The sequence below is a fragment of the Balaenoptera borealis genome, assembly GCF_965194805.1.
Source record: "Balaenoptera borealis genome assembly, chromosome: 1".
NCBI classification, from domain to species: Eukaryota; Metazoa; Chordata; class Mammalia; order Artiodactyla; family Balaenopteridae; genus Balaenoptera; species Balaenoptera borealis.
In genome coordinates this window covers 90874146-90898137 of record NC_138860.1, presented here as the reverse complement: position 1 = coordinate 90898137, position 23992 = coordinate 90874146, and positions in this window count along the sequence as shown.

Sequence of the window (23992 nt, the reverse complement as noted above, 5' to 3'; positions counted from 1 at the left end):
TCTTCTTTGGTTTGTGTGTTTTTCCAACAAAGAAGGAAAATTTTTAGATAAATATAAAACCTGGCATTTAGGTTTTAACAGATTTCTCAGCTCAAGAGGCAGAAGGCAATTCCTGCGGGGCGGGGGGCACAACATCCAACTAATAGCAGTTCCTGAGAGAGGAAATAGAGGAGAAAATCATCAAAGAAATAACGATAATTTCTTCAAATTAAAAAACATGAACTTATGCATTGAAAGGATTCTGAGTGCCCATCACAAAAGATGAAAATAGACTACATATGTGAAACTGTGACATTTCTGAACACTGTGAACAAAGAAAAAATCTGAAGCGCTTCTAAAGAAGGTCAGTTGGATAAAAGTCAGATAAAAAGGATCAGAAACAGAATAGGTTTAGATTTCTCAATAGTAACCCCGGAAGCAAGAACATATAGAACATTACTTTCAATATCCTGTGGGAAAATTATTTCCAACCCAGAATTTTATATTTGGTCAAACTATCAAGCAAGAGGCTAAAATAAAGACATTTTCAGACAAGCAAGGTCTTAAAAATTCACCACCTAATAAGAGATGCTGAAGAATAGCAAGCTAAAATTGGTAATTGGCTGAAGCCAAAAATCCCCATTATTGAATGAACTTCTGAGACACATGACTAAACCAGAAATTTTATTTTTAGAGTTTACTTAGTAATATAATTTTATTATTAAACATTTTAGAGGTCAAGTTTAAAAATTTTGCATTATAATGCAGGAATGATATTTTGTCAGCACATCAAGTTGCTAGATTACTCCTATGATCATTATATATGTCATACAAATGGATGCTCACTTTCAATTGAGGTTTCTTAGAAGAGCAGCTATTTTTATTGTCTCCTCGCCAGCACAAGGTACCCCTGATGGTAATGATGCTCCCAACATATTAATCTTTTCTTTTCTCTATTGTAACTAAGGTACTGCTTATTTCAAGTCCTACTTGAAAATCTGGTTGCTGATGAAGATGTCATTTGATTGAAGCAGTCCTGCAAACTGAAATTTTGTACTGTTGGGATATTTTCATAAGGAAACTTCAGATTTTTGTTCTCACTTAAATTTGTATTTCTTTAAACCTGGGATAATCAAGTATGGAAATGAAGTAACAGAACTGGGTTTCAGAATCTTCTATAAATTTTCATCTGGGGAATTCCCTGGCAGTCCAGTGGTTAGGACTTGATATTCTCACTGACAGAGCCCAGGGTTTGATCCTGGTCAGGGAACTAAGGTCCCACAAGCTGCGTGACGTAGCCAAAAAATTTTTAAAAATAATAAAATAAAGGTAAACAAAGATGATGGAGTTTTGAAGTTGTTAAAAATTTTTTTCATCTGGATCTAAAATTTTATTGCATGCACACTAATTTCAGCATCTTTCCTAGAGAAGGATGAAAAGAGGATTTCAACAGATATAATTTCAGAAAAGGCTGCCCTCTCAAGGTCCATTATTTTGGTTATTTTCCGGCAGATTCCAGCAAATGAATTATTTCTTTGCAACTAACCTTTGGGTGTTAGCAAATCCCACCAACTTAGTATTATTACCTGACACACAATATTAAGTCATTTTAAAAAGTCAAGTCATTTTTAATATGTAATAGCTGCAGTTCCAACTTGTTTGACCATCTCATATCAGTAAATGGCAGGTCAATTTCAAAGTCACGTAGTTTCTCTTTTACAGAAGAAGAATGATGAAAATGGCCCACTATCTTTTTGCTTCAGCCTGGAATTCTGTTCAAATATATTGTTATAACTCTTAATACACAACTTAAGGAGGTACACGACGTTTTTTTGCTTGTAATTTCTTCACTTTGATTTTTCTATTGTCAGTCTAAAGATTGGTTTTCTATTCTGTGAATATGTCTTCTATCAGTTTCACCATTCTCTTGGTGAGACTGCCTTTTCCTACCCCCACTCCCTGGTTGTACTCCTTGGCAAGCATTCATCATTAATCCATTGTGGTGACAATCTCTAAAAAACAAACTCTTCTGCTTGGTTCTGCTTATCTAAATGACTGAAGTACAGGTTACAGAAGTAGCACACTGAATAACATTATGAAAATTTTTACTTCCAGAAATGGTGGGGTGGTTTGTTGCAGATCAACTCTCCCACCAAGAAAAAGTATAAAAGCTAGACAAAATACAAAAATGCATCTCTTTGAAGGCATCAGAGAGCTAGATACAAGGTACCTGGGACTTGAGTGGCCAGATCCCTGAGAGAAGAAAGATGCATCGAGATGAACCCTGTATTCTGCAGTGCTTTTCTTTGGAGGCGTTTGCGCATTTGCCAATTTAGGAGCAGCACAGAACTGAGAAGATAGGGAGCTGAACAGAGCTTTCCGTAGTCTAAAAAAGCTGAGGAAAAAAAGATGTGAGTCCTGGGATTACCAAGAACAGGCCCTAATAAACACCCCAGATTTCCCATTAGGACCCCCAAGAGCCTGACTCTGGGAGCCAGGGTAAACCAGAAATAGATGGTGCTCACAGAAGACTGAAACCCAACCTTGAAGCAGTACAACCCCACACTGGATTAATATAACCTGTCCTTCCTCTAACTCTATCAGAAAGCAAAAGTAACTCCCCTCCAGAGGTATATAACATCATCCAGAGCCTCAAATCTGCTCTACAGTTTTTTACACATAACAGTCACCATTCAAGATAGAAAATAGAACCACGTAACTGAAATCAAAGAGAAAAAAAAACTTACAATATAAACAGTCTCACAGATGATCCAGGTATTGGAGTTTATCAGACATGATTTTTAAAATAATTGATTAATATTTTTAAGAAAAGATGACAATATGGAGAATTTTACCAGAGAACTGGAACCTATAAAAACAGTCAAATGGATGGTGCTCTGTGGTGACCTAAATGGGAAGGAAATCCAAAAAAATGGGGATATATATATACGTATAGCTGATTCAATTTGCTGTACAGCAGAAACTGACACAGCAGTGTAAAGTAACTATATTCCAGTAAAAAAATAAAGAGTCAAATGGAAGTTACAGGAGTAAAAAATAAAATAATTGAAACTAAGCATTACACAGATTAACTGCAGATTCAATACAGCAGAAGAGAGAAGTCATGACTAGGAAGACAGGTTAATAGAAAATATCCATACTGAAGTGCAAAGAGTGAGGGAAAAAAAGATGGAAAACATAAAAAAAAGAGCATGAGGTATATGTGAAATAGTGAAAGTTGTAATATAAATGCAACTAGAGTCTCAGAAGGAGAGAAGAAAGAGAATGGGACAGAAGCAATATTTTAAGAGCCACTAGCCAAGAATTTTCTAAAATTCAGACAACAGATTTAAAAGTTCTATGAAATCCAAGTAGCATAGATACAAAGAATAGCTACATCAGAATGAAAATTCCAAGAATCAAAGACAAAAGCAGTCAGAGGAAAAAAAAATACATCTTCAAAGGAGCAACAAAAATACCAATAGCTGACTTTTCAACAAAAGCCATGGAAGATAGGAGGCACTGGCATGATATTGGTAAAATGTTGAAGAGAAAATAACTGGAAACCTAGAATATCCTTCAAAAATGAATATGAGATAAAGACATTTTCTGGGGGACAAAGCCTGGGAGAATTTGCTGCTGTACTAAAACAAATGTTTCTTTAGGAAAAAGAAAAATTATCCCATATGGAAGCCTGGGAATACAGGAGGAATGGAGAGTAATGGTCAGGGTACCTAAATGGGTAAATCTGAATGAATATTGACTGTATCAAACAGCAATAATTTCTTGTTGGGTTGAAAATACATGTATATTTAAAATACAAAAAGCAAGAGGAGGTAAAGGGAATTAAAATGTTCAAAGTCCTTATCGTATGAAAAGGAAAAAAAAACACCAGTTTCCTTTCACTACTACTACTCACACCAATACTTCTGGTCACCAAATGTGTGAATTTTTTTTCACACCAACGAATTCTCCAACACCAGCTGGATGTCCCACAACTTGATTCTGTTCTGATTCTATCTACATGGAGTTAGCATCAGACCCCACAGGTTAAGGGCTCAGCCCCACAAGACTGTCCCCGCTGCATATGACAATCACAACTGTGGGTCACCAGGTTACCCACATGTCTGTCTGACTTGGCCACAAATGAAGAGTTCCCAAGACCCTGTCCTCAGGTTCAATAATTTTCTTTAAGAGCTCACAGAACTCAGGAGAACACTTATGTTTACCTGTTTTTTACATAATAAAGGATATGATAAAGGATACAGATGAAGAGATACATGAAGAGGTCCAGAAGGGCCCTGAGAGCAGGAGCTTCTGTCTCTGTGGAGTTGGGGTATGTCACCCTCCCAGCACATAAATGTCTTCACCAACCTGGAAGCTCTCTGAACCATGTAGATTTCTATGGATGCTTCATCATGTAGGCATAATTGATTATAAACTCAATCTCCAGCCCCTCTTTTCTCCCTGGAGGAGGGGATTGCGACTGAAATTTCCAAGCTTCTAATCATTGGTTGGTCTTTCTGGTGACCCAGCCTCCACCCTGAAGCTATCCAGGAGCCCACCAAGAGTCACCTCATTAGAGCAAAAGATGCTCCTATCACCCAGGAAATTCCAAGGGGTTTAGGAAATCTCTGTCAGGAACCAAAATCAATGACCAAATATTAGGACGAAAGATGTTCCTAGCACCTTTATCACTTAGGAAATTATAAAGAGTTTTAGGAGCACTGACCAGGAGCTGGGGATGAAGACCAACATTTATCTCTCTTATTATATCACAATATTATACCATATGTGGGAATTAGTAAAGTACTAATTTATGGTAGACTTTAATAAGTCAAAGACACCTGTTGTAAATTCAAAGGGTAATCATGAAAAGAAAAATAAAAGCTAATGGAGTGGAAGAAAGAAATAATTAATAAAAAATCTTGATTAACTTAATAGAAGACAGGAGAGAAAAAGCCACATAGATCAGGTGAGACAAAACACAAATGATGAGATGACATTTAAATCCAAATGCCTCAACAATTACATTAAATATAAATGAACTAAATGCTTCAATTAAAAGCAAATATTGTCAGCAAGGAGTAAAAAACAAAAAAACTAAGTTATATGATGCTGTCAAGGGATTCAGTTGAAATATAAGGATAAGAAATGTTAAAAGCAATAAAATGGATTAAGGTACACCATGGAAATACTAATCAAAAGTAAGCATATATCAGAAATATTACTGATAATATTGTCTTTTCTGCATAGCAGATATTAGGAGTAAGTTTTCTAATATCATAGCTTGAACAAATCTCAAAAATACATCATCTTTAATTACTGAAAATTAATGGCATTCTATTCAGTTCTTCTATCGAGTATATTGTTTACGTTTTTAACCTCCTAGGACTCAAAACTATGAAAAACTACCTTAAAGCACTCTTGTGATGTCTATTACTTTGAAATCTGATCAGTGAGAAGAAAATATGTTTTGTTTACCTCGTTTTTTTCCTAAAAATTTTCTTTTTTATACATTATTTATATTCTGTATTTAGACAGATGATGGTTTATCATGGATGATGTTGTACATGGTTCTGGAGTTTTACTCTTTCTTATGGAATGTTGAGGGACAAAGTACATCCTCACAAGCCGTGACAAATTTTACTGAAATATCTTTTGCCTAAATGGAATTAAGGACACAAAGCTAAAAATAGTTCTTAAAATTTGTTAGTTTTGTGAATGCTAGTATATCAGATCATTCGATAATGATTCGAGTCATGCTATAATCTAAACTCTATTATTCTTTTCTATAGTATTTAGCTTTTTATTAACATTTTTGGTTCAGAAATGTCTCCCTATAGTTATTTTTCTAACCCACTCTTTCTTACACTTCATATCAATTGACAATCTGTTTCCTATATCTTTAACTATTTGAATTTTTTTTTTTAGCCATGCTGCACACAGCTGGCAGGATCTTAGTTCCCCCACCATTGAACCTGGGCCCTCGGCAGTGAAAGCGCGGAGTCCTAACCACTGGACCGCCAGGGAATTCCCTATTTGAATTTTTAAAATAATTGTTATTCTATGCAAAATTATTCATTAATTATGGTAGTATTTCAATTTTGCAATAATATTTATATTCAACTAATGTGTAGAATTAACACACAAGGAGGTTCTGTCTCCAAAATACATCAAAAATGATTACTTATATTTGAAGGTGAATATTCTAATATTAACAGTAATTTGGATGGCATGACTTATCATATTGCTGACATTTTTGCACTAATTATATATGGTAGTTACTCTCAAGGTCGCATGATTATTGATTATTACAAACTCATGAATGCAAGAAATTATGCTGAAGCATGCATTTGGCTCTTTGGCCTTTTTTTTTTTTTTTTAATCTTTATTGGAGTATAATTGCCTTACAGTGGTGTGTTAGTTTCTGCTTTATAACAAAGTGAATCAGCTATACATATATGTATATCCCCATATCTCTTCCCTCTTGCATCTCCCTCCCACCTCCCTATCCCACCCCTCTAGGTGGTCACAAAGCACCGAGCTGATCTCCCTGTGCTGTGCGGCTGCTTCCCACTAGCTATCTATTTTACATTTGGTAGTGTATATATGTCCATATATACACTACCGCTCTCTCACTTTGTCCCAGCTTACCCTTCCCCCTCCCCGTGTCCTCAAGCCCATTCTCTACGTCTGTGTCTCTATTCCTGTCTTTGGCCTTTTTAAGTCTGAGGCTTCATAGCAAGGCCAAAATTGAACTAGTATGCACCCTATGCATATTATGCCCCATTTCTTAGGCAGTCTTCTACCAAAACAAAGGTGTAAACCAAGAAAGAAGAAAACCTGAGATTCAGGAAACAGGAGTCCCAACTTGAGAAAGGGAGGAAGAAAGTCTCTAAATTATGGTGAAAGGAGATTTTAGGACAATAGTTGTGCAACAGGTATAGCTAGCAGCCAGTCCCAAACAGAACAGGTCAGGAGGATCCAGAGGCAGAGCTCCAGGAAGTGGAAATTGACAGAAAACCTGATGGGTTCGACTGTTCAAGGGAATTTTAGATGGACAGATGAGAGCTGGGCTTGCATTTAGTAATAAGTATATGGAAAACTGTATCAGACACAAACTCTGTGAGCCTCTTCTGGCTATTCCCGCTGCTGGGCCAACTAGCCAGTTCCCAGAGTTCGTCTCCTTCCATCACTTCCAGTGTTGGATGAAACACTACACCACAGGGTGTGGGATCTGGTATCCCAAGTGGGCAGCCCACTTGGAGCTGGATAATGCAATCTGGAAGTACAAGGGAATAAATTCACAGGGGGCGAATTTTACCAAATGAGAAACCAGAGAGAAGAAGGAGCCAGACAGATAAATTCTCTCTTCTTTTCCATAGAGGACACTGGGCATGGCTCATCTGGAGAAATGGCAGGTGCAAGTGAACATACCTGCTGAGCAACTTGCTGTGTCTCTTAGTGGCTCTTTTGTTGCCAAGCCTGATAACATACCACTTTGCATTGCTTCCCACCTTTCCTTGCCTCCCTTCCTTTCCCCTCATCCTCACCCACCTGGATTTGCATCTCCCAAAGGAGGTTTATGCACTTTAATCCCTACTGCAGACTCTGCTTTTTGGAGGACGTAGCCTAAGATTAAAACTGAACAAATGACTCAACAAGAAACTTCAACAAAAACTAAAAGTAGTACAAGGAAGGAAAAATAATACTACTATAGCACATGGCTCAGTCATAATATTATGAATACTAAACATCCAACAAAATTTGAGATATAGCTGTACTGGAAGGATGGTGGGGGAAGAGATACCAGTATGTGTAGTAGTGGTGGTTAAAGAGACCTAAATTCTCATCTTCTGATGAGAAACAATTAGACTGAAAAATCTGAAAAACTGAAAAAAAAAAAACTAAAAGAAACAACTAACAGAATTGAAAAATGATAACCCTCTTGGTAAAGGGAAATGGGGAATTGAAGAAAATTCGTTTTTATCATACTGAATTATTTGACTCTTCAACCATTTACCTTTATAACTTCAATTTTAAAAGATACATTTAAAAATACATCTCAAATGCAGGAGTGTGGTTTTGTTGTTGTTCCCTATAAAATCAAATTAGGGTAAATATGTGTTTAACTTTTAAAGAAACTTCCAGTTTTCTGGAGTAATGGTACAATTTTTTATTCCCTCTAGCACATGAGACTTTTCCCCATGATGCCTCCTCAAAGGTATGGCCATCTCGTCAGAACTTCATGGCAAATGGCGGTAGGTAGGGAGAGTCTGGGGGGCCCTGCGTCCATCTGCAGTGATGTTTATGAGCCCCAGACTGGTGCTGTGTGGCCCTCACCCCAAGGCCACCCTTGGCATCAAACACCAGGCTTCCACCTGCCCTTGTGCCTTGCAGGTATCAAGCTGCTTGCCAACTCTGGCAGCCAAGCCAATTCAGAAGCTAAACAAAGGCAAGGGACAGAGGAACTTGGAAGCAGTCTGTATAATGAGAGCTTATGTGCCAGCTAAGAAGCCTCACAGTTTCTCAGGATGGTGTTGTTCAGGCTGATGTCCAGGACAGTGTTTTCCCATACAAATTCCATGTGCGAGGGGGAGAATTGTGTTAGACTGGGAGACACCAACTGTGGAACAGGAGAATAAGCACTTATGATGCACCCACTAAGTGCCAGGTGCCCTGCTGGGTATTTTATGTGCATTGTCTCTGAGCCCCACTTAACTCTGCAGGGTAAGCTTTGTTCCACCTTGCAGATGAGGACCTGAGATTCAGAGAGGTTAAGTAACTGGCCAAAAGGCACACAGCACTAAGTGGGGAATCAGGATCCATCTACCTTCAGAGTCCCGTTTCTCCACTAACATTCCTCTGGCCCCTTACCAGAAAGAGACCTCAAATGGGCAGCTGCGGGAGGTTGAGAACTACCAGTTGGTGTGGAGGTTCCCAAGGAAAAGTGTCCCAGAATCTGTCTGCTCTCAGATCACTGCCACAAGACTGGGCTACAGGATAACTTGCCCCACAGTAACACCTGGAAAGCGTTATGGCTTTCCCCATCATCACCATCATCATCATCGTCGTCGTCATTACGGTTGTTGTGCTGCCCAGCTTGACAACTGATGAAACCCTTGCACATCCCTTCTTTGATTCGAACTTATGACACCCTGGGCAAGAGGAGTTATTATTCTGCCCATTTTTCAGATGAACAAAATGAAACTCAGAAATCCTTTCCCCTGGAGCCCTCCTTTCTAGGGAGCTACCTTTGGGCCACAGAGCTCTCGGGGCAGCCCCTCTGAGGGATGGGGTGGGAAGGCAGGAATCAGGCTGCCCATCCTGGGCAGTAAGGGGCTCTGCCAAATATCTGTGGGTGAGTCCTCACCCAGGTGAGGGAGGAAGAAGGCAGGCCGAGCGGATTACTGAGCATTTGAACTCAGCCTCAGAACAGCAAATATTGATTCAAGAAGCTGCCCAAAGGAGCTGACATTTTTATAGTCAACAAATAAAGCCGAGCCCCTCCCAGCCCCCCTTCGTCAAAGGCCCTTTCTCCCCACAGCTGCCAGGGCACGTTTCTGTCATCAGCACCTGGGAAGAGGAGGAAGAACCAGTGGGAAATGTCCACAGGGCCCTGGCTGACGTCACCACTTCACCTTTAGAGAGAACGAGGAGCCCCAGGCCCCAGGGGTGGGACCTCAGGGAACCAGCCAGCCAGCCGGCCCCACAGGTGCCAGAGGCCCTCTGGGTAGAGAGAACCTGGCACTAGAGCCCCCAGAGACAAAAGACACGCCTCCCACGTGCAGCTTCCTCCTGTGGCGGCTCTTGGGCTGCTTACCACAGCTCGGGGCCCTCATTCACAAGGAAGGACCCGAGGCCCAGAGAGATAACTGGGTCTCCAAGGTAAACAGCGAGAGAACAGCGAGGTCTGCCCAGGTCTTCCACTTCAAGGCAGCGGGGAGGGTCAGCTCTCACCAGGGTGGAAATGAGAGGTGATCAGCCCTCTTGGCTCTGCCTATGTGACCCAGAGCCTGGCATTCACGCGCCTGCCCTCCTGCTTCACTCAGGAAGGTCCCTCTACCTGCATCCCTCCCTTTCCGGACCCTTATGGACCACCCATCATTCAGGGCCTCCTTGCTCACCTGTCACCGCTTCAGGACGACCTCCCAGCTCCCTCCCCCCTCCCCCCTCCCCCCCCCCACCTCCAGGCGGCAGAAATCACTGCTCTTTCCTCAGTGCTCCTGAAGCACAGGCTTGCTTCCTGTCTTGTCCCGCTTGGGCTGTTTCACTCTGGGTGGCTCCTTCCTCGGAAGCGTCTCTTAGTCCTTCCAGGCCAAAAGGAGCAGGAGCTGTGCTTGATCCATTCCCGTTGCCCCAGAAGAGCCCAGAAAAGGGCCGGGCGTTTGAAAGATGCTCCATCAGTGCCTGTGGAATTGAATCAGATCAATCTAATACTCAGACACCACTAAGAAACCCTAGGAGCAAATTCAGCTGCATCTGGACTCAGGAAGGAAGCAGACAGGCCCCAGGTAGGCCCACCGCAGGAGGGAGGCTTCAGCCCTTTGTTCCTTTACTTGTCACCTTGCCACTCAGCCTCCCTTCATCCATCCATCCATCACCTGGGTTGAGCATCTGCTCTGGGTCAGGCCCTGGTTGGGTGCTGGGAAGGCGTGGGGAGGAGGGGTGGTGGTACACAGCTCTGCATTCATCTGGACCTTCTGGGCACGCCAGGGTACATGGCCCAGGGAACACAGGAGGCCTTTCCTCTCCCACGCTGGTCTGTGGGCCAGTCTGTGAGCCATGGCTCTAGAGACTGTGGCTTTTGGACTTCATGGAGTCAAGGGCAGCCCTTCTCAGAACCAGCCCAGGCAGAACTGTAGAGTAGGCTGTGGTCCTCACTACTGCCATTCGCCAAAGGCTCTCCACCTTCTAGGCACGTGGTAGGATTAGATTTCCAGGTCCCCTGTGGTTGGGTGGAGGCATGGAGCTAGTTCAGGGCAGAAGTGGCACAGACCCCTTCCGAGATGCATATCTCATCACCTGCGTGAGACCCTCAAGGACCCTCTTCTCTCCTGAGCAGGCCCAGAGGCCATCCAGGGACCAGTAGTGGGGCAGCCCTGCTACCCTCCACACCTGGTGTGTCCAAGGCAACTGCCCCATGTGCCACCATTTCTCCAGACAGCAGGAAGGGGACAGAGGGCGTGCAGCTAGCTGGTCTTTAGGGAAGTGACTTAGAGTTGTTTTTGTTGACATCTCTCAGCCTAAACTGTCACATGGTCACGCATCCCACAGTGGCTCCTGGGAAATGTAGTTTCTAGTGCAGCAGCCTCGTGCCCTGCTGCAACTCAGCGAGGTTTATTATTCAAATGGAAAAGGCGGCGTGGATGCTTGGGGCAGTTAGTAGCCTTTGACTCACTGTCGCACTCTGAACAGCGCCTGGCTCTCCTCCGCAGGCCCTGGCTGCCCACAGCCCACCCCCGAGCTGGCTGGACATGGGGACCGCTCCTCATCCTTCCGGCTCGGAATGACCTGGCGCAAAACACGTCTCTTCCAGGCCTTCCTTTTCCTCATTTGTAAAAGAAGGGCTTTCAACCAGTGATCACTGAGGTTCCTCCCAGCACTGACATTTGATGACTTGTGGTTTTGGGCAAGTTATTTAACCTCTCCGGATTTCCATTTCCTCATCTAGAAAAGAGAGATAAAAATAGTTCTTACCTCAGAGGGTTGCCGCGAAATCATCTAGGGTTATGCCTGACATATAAGAAATAATCCGTAAGCGTCTGCTATAATCAAAATAATCTGAGTTCCGCTTGTCAGCTCCTTGGAAAGAATCTGATGAACTTGCTCATGCTGAGGCCTAATACAGGGTCAGTGGGTATCTGGCACAAGTGCTGCCATTATTCTCTCTCTGAAACAGACATCACCAGTCAACCAAGATATTCTCTGGACGAGCCAGGGTGCAGCCTCACCGTCCACAGCGCCGCCCTTCCACAGCCCCCGTTCGATCCAAGGCTCCGTCCCCTTCTTTGGGAAGCCTTCCTGCTTCAACCCCATGCGTGTTCCCAAAGCAGCCTACACATACCCTGTCGTGGCTTTTTTTAGGCTGAGTTGCGATTTTTCCTTTTGCTTGTCGGTGCCCCGACTAGACTGTGAGTTCCACGAGGCAGGGACTGCAATTGGTCTCTCAGAGGTCTAGCCTGATGCCTGGAACGTTGTATATGTTAAAAAATGAATCCTCGATCCTGTGGCTGGCGAGTGGGGGCGAAGTTTGGGGGACGGGCAGTGGGCCGTAGGACTGCCTCACCGACGACCATATTCCCTGCCTCTGGAAGCCCCTGCAGGAGCTGTGGGGCAGGTCTCCCCAGCCAGATCTCCCCTGCAGGGCTGGCCGGACACTTCTGACGGAGCTGGGCCAGCCAGCACACGTGGGGCTGGGAGGAGGCCAACAAACAAGCAGGCCTCCAAGACCGCCCCGAGGAAGCTGCCCTCCCCAGGGTGCGCATGTGTCTGCCTGCGCCTCAGGCTCCGGGCTCCAGGGCACTTCCAACTTCACGACTAAGGGACCTGGGGGAGCTCAGACACCCGCTTTCTGCTTTCACAGACCGCTGCTCAGCATTACCTTGGTGACGGAACGGAGGATGGGCGGGGGAGGTCGGGGGCAGGAGAGGGCTAGCCGTCTGCCTGGTTAGCCCGGAAGGGTGCCGACTGCAGGGCCCAGGCAGGCCCAGGGATGGGCTGGCAGCCGCAGCTGTGCTGGGGGGAGCCCGCCGAGCTGCGTGGAGAGCTCAGAGACAGGCAGAGGCGTGGCAGCTCAGCACCCGCCACTTCCCGGTCCTGGCACAGAACCACGCGGCGCCAGCTGACTTCCGGACATGGGTCCCAGGGGAAACAGTATGTGATCTGAGGGGCCGGGAAGGCCTGTGTGTAACCACGTTTCTACCCTCTGGCCTGTGACAGGCCCTGAAATGCCAGAATCGGGAGGAAGCCAGGTTGCCTTACGAAGAATACCTCTTGGCCTCCCAATCTATCATTGCAGCCATTTTATAGATAAGGAACCTGAGGCTTGGGAAGGCTGACTTCCAGAGGTCACATAATTTGGAAACGAGGTCACATACCTCCAGGCATAGGGCTTGTCTCTCCGTCCCGCAGGCCTCTGCAGTGAGGACTCGTTCCTCAGGCCGTCCTTGATGCCATTGTCCTGCAGCAGAACAGATCTGATGGGTAAGGGTCACCAAAGGATAACTAACAATTATTAAATATTTAACATTTTCTGTCCCTGATCTCAGGTGATCCAAACAGCACCTGGGCCAGGGGCTGGGGATCAAGATAGGAGCAAACCACGGACCCTGACCTCCAGGACTTTGGAGCGGGAGGTGGACCCAGAGCTGCCGTGTAGTGGTGCCTGTGGAGTGTTCAGTGATGAGCTGGGGCTTCTCCACTGGCAGCCTCGGGTAAATAAGAATAATCATACATGCATACATACGCCTGTTATACGGGGAGACATGTGTTAAACTCCATTTGTGGGCTCTCCCTTCACCCCCACCCCTGCCATGCCTGCCACCAGCCCTCTCCGGGCTCAGCCAGTGCCGTCCATTGCTTCTGGGAGGGTTAGGATTGTTCCAACAGGAACCGTACGCGGCCCCTGGAAGAGAGGTGCCAGCCATACCCCTAGGCTTGGCTCAGGGCTTCTGACCCTGCGTGGCCACCCCTCAACTTCAATGACCCAAGATACCTCGGCAAATTACTCATCTTCCTGAGCCCCTATTTTCTCATTTTGTGAAATGGGGTCAGGATTTCACTTTGCCTGGAACGTCCTGTGTCCTCACCTGTACTTATTCCTCAGAACAGATTGCTAGAAGTGGGAGTCCTGGATCAAAGGGCATCAGCACTTTTTTTTTTTTTTTTAAGTTTTAAAATTAATTAATTAATTAATTTATGGCTGTGTTGGGTCTTCGTTTCTGTGCGAGGGCTTTCTCTAGTTGCGGTGAGCGGGGGCCACTCTTCATCGCGGTGCGCGGGCCTCTCACTATCGAGGCCTCTCTTGTTGCGGAGCACAGGCTCCAGATGCACAGGCTCAGCAATTGTGGCTCACGGGCCCAGTTGCTCCGCGGCATGTGGGATCTTCCCAGACCAGGGCTCGAACCCGTGTCCCCTGCATTGGCAGGCAGATTCTCAACCACTGCGCCACCAGGGAAGTCCCGGCATCAGCACTTTTAAGGCTGGTGCTGCATATTGCCAAATGGTTATCCAGAGAGATTGTGTCAGTTGAGAATTCCGCCAGCAGTAGGTGAAAGCACTTCTTTCCCTGCGTCCTCTTCAACATGGAGAGTTAGCTTTTCCAGAGTGTTTCCAGTTTGATGGGTAAAAAAGGCACCCACCCTGTGAGGAAGCATGCTGTGCTGGTTTAAGTTCAGGTTCTAGGGGCAGACTGATGGGTATAGTCCCGGCCCTGCCCCTAGGGCCATATGGCCCTGTTCGCACTAGGCCACACTCCTTGGCCTCAGTTTCTTCATCTGTAGGATGGGGTTACATTGTGGAATTGTTGTGAGAATTAACTACCTTAATGTAAGCTATGTGGAGCATGGTAGGTGCTTAATAAATGTATCATCTCTACTTCTTTGGCTAGTGGTAAAGTTGAACTTTCATATTTCTTATCTTTCTTCTCTGACAGATAACGTGTTTGTTGTTTGTCCACTCTTCTATTGCAGTACAGGACTTTTTCTTACTGACCTTTTAATAAGTCTTTATCTGTTAATTACATGAACACTAGGTCCTCTAAATTTTAATTCCAGATGTCCATCACCTGCGAGCTTTTAAAACTTAAATCCATCTCTGTGGGTGAGGCCTGGACGTGGGAATTGTTAGCATTCCCGAGGCCATTCTCCCAGGTAGCCAGGGCTGGGATATGGTGGTCTAGTTTTGTATCATCATCTGCTTGCTAATTTTGTTTTATAGGCAGCTTGGGGTTCAGAAGTTTAAATGTTATGTGTGCAACCATGTTCATCTTTCTTTTCCTTTATGATTTCTTCAGTATCTTTCATGTTTAAGGGGTTCCTCTTGTTTCTCCTGGTTTGCCTTTCCCATTCAGATGGTCACATGTTTCTTCTGTTTCTGCGGTGGCTGCGCTTCTCACTTCCTGTGTGATCTTGGCAGGGTGCTGGACCCTTCTGGGCTTCTGTTTCCCCAAAATGAGGGGGGTTGGGCTAAATCAGACTTTCCCAAAGGAATCCGAGATGCTTTGTGGAAAAAAGGTTTCCTGGCCAAGTAAGTTTGGAAAATGCACATTATGTCAAAAGTTCTGAGAAACAGCACAGAAAAGCAGGGTGACCCAGCAGTTTCTCTCCTGGGTATATGCCCAAGAAAATTGAAAACATGTCCACACAGAACTTGTACACAAATGTTCCTAGTGGCATTGTTCATAATAGTTAAGTGGTGAATACAATCCGATGTCCAGGAACTGATGAATGAATAACCAAAATATCCACACAATGGAATATTATTCAGTCATAAAAAGGAACGAAGTGCTGATTCATGCTCAGCATAAACAAACCTTGAAAACATTATGCCAAATGAAAGAAGCCAGTCATGAAAGCCCATGTAGTATAATTCCAGTTATACGAAATGCCCAGGTTAGGCAAACCTATAGAGACAGAAAGTAGATTAGTGGTTGCCCTGGGCAGAGGGACTTGGGGGGAAATGGGGAAGGAGTGCTGATGGGCACAGGGTTTTTTGGGGGGCGAGAAGAATGTTGTAAAGTTAGATGGGGTACAGCTCTGTGAATACACTAGAAACCACTGAACTGTACAGTTTAAAGGAATAAGTTTTATGGCATGGGGATTATGTTGCATAAAGCTGTTAAAAAAGAAAAGAAAAGAAAGGAAAGGAAAGAAAAAGAAAGGAAGAGAAGAGAAAAGAAAAGAAAAGAAAAAAGAAAAGAAAAGAAAGGTTAGGACTTTGGAAGACCTGGGTGCTTCCCAACTTTGTGTCCACCTATTCCCAGGACCTGGACCAAGATTTTTTAAAAACCTTTTCAACCCTTAGTTTCCTCCTCTGAAAAGCACGGCTCAGAGCACGACTCTGCATTGTGCAGACGAAAAAGACACTTCTACATCTGCTCCTTGCAGCGTCTCCAGGAAGAGGCGGAAGCCAGAGAAACGAAATCTGAGGCCCCGCGAGGCTGGCTTGCCTAGGTTCACATAGCCACTAAGTGGTGTGGTGTCGGGATTTGAATGTGTTTCTCTCAGGCTGGGCACTTGGAATGACGCTGGCCCAGCTGGGCTCATGGGTTGCAGAGAGATCTGCAGCAATAATGCAGAGTGTGCTCTGAGAGCCGAAAGGGGCTCTGCAGACGGGGTGCGTGCTAGCCAGTGAGGATGGGAGAGGTGTGTCGGGGAGAGCCACGCCTGTACCCACTTCCTCTGAGGCTGGAACAGCCTCGTCCCGACCTGCAGCCCCTGAGCTTTGTGTTCCTTCTTGTTGAAATGGAAGGCTAGGCCTTGGAGCTCATGGCAGCTGGTGGGAGCTCATGGCAGTTGGTGGGAGCTCATGGCAGCTGGTGGCTGCACTTCTCACTTCCAGTGGCAGCCCCTCCTTTGAGTGCTTACCAGGTGGCCTGCACTCTGCTGGACTCAGGGCCTCGCTGGGCTGAGGCCCGGGAGAGCCTGTGGGTTCAGTGTGGTCACCCTCTTTCACAGAGGAGCAAACCAGCCATCGTGCCACTGTTAAATAGTCCTTGCAGAGATTACTAAAGGCTATATAATATTCTGTCTTAGGCATGTACCTTCTTTCACTGTTTCTCTAGTATTTGACATTTGTTCCTATTTTATTTTAAAATGCGAACAACGCTATGATGGACAAACTTACATAGAAATTTTTGTGCACCTCTCTGCTTATTTCCTTGAGGTCGATGCCTGGAAGAGGAATTACCAGGTGAAAGGGTATGAACTCATTTACTGTTCTTCGTGTGTTGCCAGGCGGCTTTCCAGAAAAGAAAGGCTGAGACATCCACATTCCCACGAGCAGCATTGGCCATGCCAGTGGGGGTAGATTAGTAACCAGCTTGGGCGTCTGTTCTCTCTCGTCCATTTGGATGATCCCCTGAAAACTGACCTTACCTCACACTTGTTAAAACTTATCTTAACTAGTAACTGGAAATACTCAATTCCATGAATCTATTCTATGGGTTTATGGAAATCCCCAGGGCACCTTCCCACGGAAGCCTAATTGGTGAAGTAGATAATAAATCAAGAGGGAGTTGATTTATTATCTCCCCCTCCTGCTGACAGTCTCCTATCAGAAACTTTGTGCTGAGATCTCAGGTGCCATCTGCTGCTTGAAAATGCCCATCCTTGTGAGGAGTACGGGACTTTGAGTCTGTCGTCTTCTAACCAGTCAATCGTAACAATTCCTAACGTGTATTGAGTATTTACTCAATAAGCTGTGTGTATTAAGTAATTAATCCTGATAGTAATCCTATGAGATAGACCTTATTATTATGCCCATGTTAACAGGGGGTTGAGGAAATGAAGGCACAGAAAGGTCGAGTAACGTGTCTAAGGTCACACAGTGAGTAAGTAGGTGGTAGATCAGGGATCTGATTCCAGACAGTCTGACTCTACAGACCATATCTTCACCCAGCACAATGTACCGCTGCTGTACTGTCTGGTGGTGGGCAACAGGGACTCTTGGTCAACCAGTCTTGAATTGGCAGGAGGGTACAGAGACCTGAGACCCCATGGCTGGGGCCAGCTTCTGGTCAGCCCCTGTGAGAACAGCACTGACAGGGAGATTCAGCAACACCTGAGATGACCTAGTGAGGTATTGGTGTCCGTCAGAGGAGGCAAGGTACACAAAACAGATGGAAGATGGTTTCTATCCATTTTCCTTTGCGTTCAGTGGAAGGGGATGTTTCCTTGTACCTCTTCCTTGGCTACCAAGAGCGACCAGTACTAAGGATTGATGTAGCCACCAAGATTCTCCAGGGTCCTGCCTAGCCGCGCCCACTGCATTCTGCCCCCTTCCCAGCAGGGCTGTGAGGAGTGCGGTGTGTGTGGGCACGTGTGTGCCAGTGTGTGTCGCTTGTGCTCACCTCCCGGTTTGCTGAAGCAGCGTTGAGCCCTGGGCCTGGCCTGGGGAGGAAGCGCTGTGCTGGCCTGGCGTGGCACTGGGCATGGCATGTGCTCAGAGAGGCGACAAAGCCGGGAGGGGCCTGATGGGTGCCTGGAGAGTGAAGAGATGGCTCAGTAAAGGCCTCAGCCCACCTCTTCTACGAGTTCCCACCGCACCGTCAGCTCTACGAGAGCTGGGGCCCTGCTGCTTGTCCGCTGCCGCGTTCCCCGTGGCAAATAGTTGACAAATGTTAGATGGAGGCAGGTGCGCTATGAACAGAGGCTTCAATTTTTTGGTGTTGGGAAAATAGACATAAAGCCCAGGCAGGGAGAGTCGGACGTGGAAGCAAAGAGCCGTGAAGGGAAGTGACGTGAGATGCTGTGTGGGGCACCGGGGATGACGAAGGGTAACCTGGAGCCCGCTTGTCGGGAAGAGGTAAGAGGACGTGTCGGCTGAAGGAGGGGTGTGGGCAACGCAGGAGGGCTGCGCGAGGGTGTGGGCCGTGGTGAGAGAAGAGGCTGGAAACAGGGATGGGGGCCGTCTGGGCATCCCCCGTTGCGGGGTGCCTCTCAATTGCCGGGAGGGCCTGTTAAAACACAGGCTGCCCGACTGCACCCCCAGGGTCTCCGATTCAGTAGGTCTGGGTTTGGGCCGACAGTCTGCATTTCTAGCCGTTCCTACTGACAGCTGCACAGCGCTGAGCTCCGCCTTCCCGCTGCCTTGGGACACCCCGGCCCTGCATCCCAGGCTGAGGCTGGAGCTCCGGAGCATTCCCGCCAGGGAGCGTCCCCCTGTCAGCACGTGAGGCCGCCTCGAGTGATGGGGACGGATGAGGCAGGAGGCCGCCCTGTGGTTTCCTGCCCACACGCAGTCACATCTGTTTTCCTCCAGAAGCGAGGTCCTTGCGTGAGCACGCGGTGGAAACGAGACGGCAAGAGCAGCACGAAGTAGGGCCCCAGCGAGCCGTTGTCCCAGCACGCTGCCTCACCAGAAACAAGGTGGGCTTTTCTCGCCTGTCTCCGTGTTGCCTGCAGATAGCTGCGGATGCCCGCGGCGGGCTGGGTTTGGAGGAAGACCGGGAGGCGAGGCTTCAGAACTTAGACACTCCTTCCACAAGGAGACTCCTGAGAGATGCTGGACAAAGCGTACACATTCACATGCTCCGGGATGAGAAGACCAAGTCAAACGCCCATCCCTGAAAGGGAACCCACCGGGCCACTGAGATGCCAGTCTGCACCCCCTGAGCTGCAGGGATGGGGAGCAGGCGTCCTCAGAGCGAAGACTTAGGGAATCAGAGGTGAGACCAGAAGAAGCAGTGCACGTGTAGAACGGGTTCAAGACCCACCTCTGCAGCTTGGGAGTGAACAGCATCAACCAAGTTACTGAACTCTGAAACTATGAAACCCGCATCTGCACAGCCAGGATACTGAAAGCGTTCAATTCAGTAGGTTGGGGTGGAGATAACAGGGCGTGCAATGTATGTGGAGCACTCCTGGTGCCCTGAGGGGTCTTGTTCGGGGCCAGAGAAGTCCCCGCATGGGAGGCTGTGCCTGGCCCAGGCCTCCTCCTGGGCGGCAGGTCTCGGGAGGGCCCGAGGCCCGGGGACCCAGGCTGCAAACCCGGCAGCAGAGCAGCAGGACGGCAGGGGCTGCCTTTGATCTGTCAGGCTTCCCTTCCCGAGAGGGCACGGCTCACAGACTCTAACCACGCAGGCTTCCTGTGCTCCTGCGTGGGTTTCTCAAGAGCCCAACCCTACAGGCCCCGCCTGCCCTGATCCAGCCCCGGCCTGGGATGCTGTGGGGGGGCGGTGGGGGGAAGAAGAGTCACGGATTCCTTTAGGCCAGAGTTTCTCAAACTTGAGTGTGCCTCTGAATCACCTGGGGGCTTGTTAACAGACTATGCGGCCCACTCCCAGAGGTTCTGACTCGGTGGGTCTGGAGTGGGGCGTGAGAGTCTGCATTTCTAACCAGTTCCGGGGTGACTCCCACTTGGAGGACCACTGTGCTAGGCTCAGCTCTGCCAGGGCTTCTCCCGATTCCACCCAACACGGTGCTGGGGCCTGGCACCGTTCGCACCCGATGTCACCGGCGAGGGGCTCACAGGAACCTGTGAGCCGGTGACAGCTGTGGGGCTCGGTGTGCAGGCCCCCAATACCTACTGTCACGGCAGAGGCTGATTTCTGTTCCTGGCCTGGCCCACAGGCCTCTGCCCTTCTGCCATTCCTCCCCAAACCAGCTCTACATCCTTAGCCCTTGGCTCCAGTAGGGTACCCAAACCTGGACTGAGTTCGGGGGCTCCTTGCCCCTTGGAGAGAAGGAACTCTTTCGTTCCTCTTCCCTTTGCCTTTTGCTTAGGACACAGCTCCGTCAGCCTTTCAGGCCTCTCCCTGGGCCCCTCCCCACGTTCACCCCACGATGGCCTCCCTCATCTCAGGGCCACCCTCTCACGTCTCTGAAGCCCCAGCCCTTCCCCCACGTCCCCCTCACCACGCACATACCTCACTGGCCGTAGGCTTGATCTTGCTTGGCTCTGTGGTTGGCCAGGGCCCCCGGTCCGGAGCTTTCCTTCAGCTCCACGAAGGGGGCAGTAAGGGAAGGGCCGAAGGCTCAGGATTGTGTTGGTCCTGGTGGGAGATGCTTGCCTCCTGTGGATCCACCTGCAAAGTACGTATGAAGCAATTACTTAACAAAGGGAAAGGCAATAAAGGAGCTCAATAAATGTTTTTTGAATGAGGGAACACAAATCTACTCTCCATGTTGCACACTCAAAAACGCCTCTGATGAAAGAGCACTTTGATTCTGGGAGCCCTGCAGGTGTGCTTGCAAAGCCCTTGAGTGCTGACCCAGAATGGAAAACGGGAGCCCCTAGGCAGGAAATTTCTCTGGCACAGTGATTTCTAGTGAGTCCCGTGGCAACTGATGTGCCAGGCTAAAAACTTCTACACACCCCAAAAAGGGACCTGGGGATGATACGCTTGGGAAGCACTGAGTGACAAAGTGTCAGCTGGTCCCTGTACTAGGGAGACTTCTCCGAGCCTGGATCAGGGAGGGGCTTGATCAGGCCTTGAGGACAATATCCCAAGCTTACTGGCTCCGAGGTCCGTCTGCTGGATACCTGTCTGGGAACCTGGGGGAAGATAAATATGGGGGCCGGAATGAAGGCAGTTTTTATTTCCTAACAGAGCTCCATAGGCATCAGCATTTGTGCCCAATGAAGGACAGGGTTTCCTTTCCTTCCAGGCTCCCACCAGCAAGGCCAGAGGGAGGCACTACCCTCACCCCTGACTCCCAAAGGGCTAAGTGCTGAGGACCATGAATAACCTGATGACCTGGGGTCAGAGGTCTCCTCATATACGCATGCACACACCTGAGCTCTGGTTATTGGCTGGCTGGCTGGCAAAATGAATGGATGGATGTTTTCAGTCTCTGCATGTTTGACAGCCCCAGTGCTGAAACAGATGTTGCCTTGGCAGTCCCCAAACCAAAAGCCCACTGACTCAACTTGCTTTGGCCAATTCAGCCCTGAGCCCTAGGGAGCATGGACACGGAGGGTGATACTATTCCTCCAGAGGCTAAGATCTTGGCATCCTTGGCCTGGTTTAACTCTGTTCGGGCTGCTATAACAAAAATATCACAGACTGGGTGGCTTAAACAACAAACATTTATTTCTCATGGTTCTGGAGGCAGGGAGGTCCAAGACAAAGGTGCTGGCTGGTCCACTCTGCCTGGTGGAGCCCACTTCCTGGTTCCTAGTCAGCTGTCTTCTTGCTGTGGCCTCACGTGGTACAAGCGGTGAGGGAGCTCTCCAGAGTTTCTTTCACAGGAGCACTAATTCCGTTCCTGAGGGCTATACACTCAGGACCCAATCACCTCCCAACGCCATCTCCTCGGGGGTTAGGTTTTAACCTATGAATTTGGGGGCACACAAACATTTAGTCTCCAGCACTCTACCAGCTCCATCCAGGGCAACCGTTCAGTCTGGTCATCCAGGCCTTCCAGAAGCACACAGATGATTATACAGATGGACGGACGGGGGAATCAGCACGGCCCTTTATGGGGGTCGCTTAAGCCTTGATTTGCCATTTACCCCTGTGTAACCTCGGCAGCCACTTAACCCCTCCAGCCCTCGTTGCCTCACCTCCCTGACACCCTCAGGGGGCTGCTAGTGAGATGGAATGTGATCACGTGTGGACACTTGTAAGGTCTGTGGAGAGTGCCACACGCCGTGCAGACGTCAGGGGCTGTGACTGTGGTCATGCAGCTGGTGAATCACAGCCACAGGGATCTGTCATCTTCAGGCTGGAAGTGAGGTCTCCTGGACTCCCTTGTGCTCCAGTCGCCCTTGGCTCAGAGCCCTGCTGCGGCCCCTGTCCTTTCCTTGAGCTGACCCTACTTCCACCCCAGACCCCTACCAGACTTACTCACCTTGGCCTGGGGGAAACAGCACCTTTTCTGCCTGGAGTCCCGGGCCATCCCTTGGCTTCTGGACAAAGCAGCCCATTTTCAGCCGCTGCCGCCCCACTCACCCCATCCCTTCCCAGCTCCTCTCAACCAGTGACCTTCCTCACAGCAGCCCCCTCCTTCCTTCGCCTTTGAGGTGGCACTGACCCTGGGAGCAGAAAGACCTCGGTTCTGCCACGCTCGCATTGGGCAATGACTCAACCGCTCTGTGACCCATTTTCCCTGCCTGTAAACAAGGACCCTGGCGCCCTGCAGGTTGCAGTGAAGATAAAGCAATGACATGGGTGACGTGCTGGCTTAGTGCCCAAGCCATGGCATTTGCTCAAGAAATGTGAGGTTTCCTCTCCTCTCCAAGTGCACCGCAGGCTCTGCTCTCAGAGTCTCTGACGTGAGGCTCCCCAAGCTCCCATCAGAGGCGCACACAGATAAAGCATGCAAGGCCTCTGCCAGGCCACCTCATTCAAGGAAGCTGAGTCTGAGTTGAGGAGGAGAGGAGTCTGAGTTGCTCCTCAGCCTTTTTCTGCCGTCTTCTCTTGCCCCTGAAGACAGAGGCGGCTGACAGTGTCCAGGCTTAGGACACCCCACCCGGAGCCCTCGGAGTCAGGTAGAGGGGGAGAGAGTCTGGAATCCACACGACGAACAGCGGGCCTTGACTGGCCCCTCCTTACACATCATCTTGGGACAGATGAACCCCAGAGACAGGGTTGTCCCAGCCCAAATCCACAGTGAAATTGGCTGGGCCCTGCCCCTCCAGCACGGGGGACGTCCACGGCCGCAGACAGCTTCAGATTCCTTCAGCGTGGTTCAGCGGGAATCAGCTCCATTTAATCTCCATGCACCGTGCACCGAGCACCTCCTCGGTACCCCCTAGGGATGCAGGGATGAGTAGAGCACAATTCCTGCCCTCCGGGGGCCGCCAGCGTAGGTGATGAGGAAGATGTGACAAGCGGCACCTGCACCAGCGGTGCTCTCCCTGCAGACGTCTGTAAGGAGACTGACGCCTGGGCCCACCCAGAACACGGAACACAGGCACACGCACGCACGCACGCACTGGACACCAGCTCTGCCCTGTCCACAGTGCCTGGCCTGTGGCTCCTCCAACCCTGTACCAGTTCTCTGGGCACGCTCCTGCCTCTAGGTTTCTGTTGTCTGGGACACTCTTTTATGATGTCAGATTTATTGAGGTATATAATTTATACGAGTAGGATCCACAGTTTTTAAGTGTACAGTTCGGTGAGTTTGGACAAGTGTATACAACTGCATAGCCTCCTGCCACAGCCAAGATATAGAACATTTCCCCACCGCACGAAGTTCCCTCAGTTATCCAACAGCTGGCTCCCTCCCTCCTAGGGTCCTGTTTAAATCGCCACCAGCATTTATTCCCTCTGTCCTGCTTAAAACTTCTCCCCAGCACCAAACATCTTGTGTACGTATATACTTACGTATGCGTCTTATGT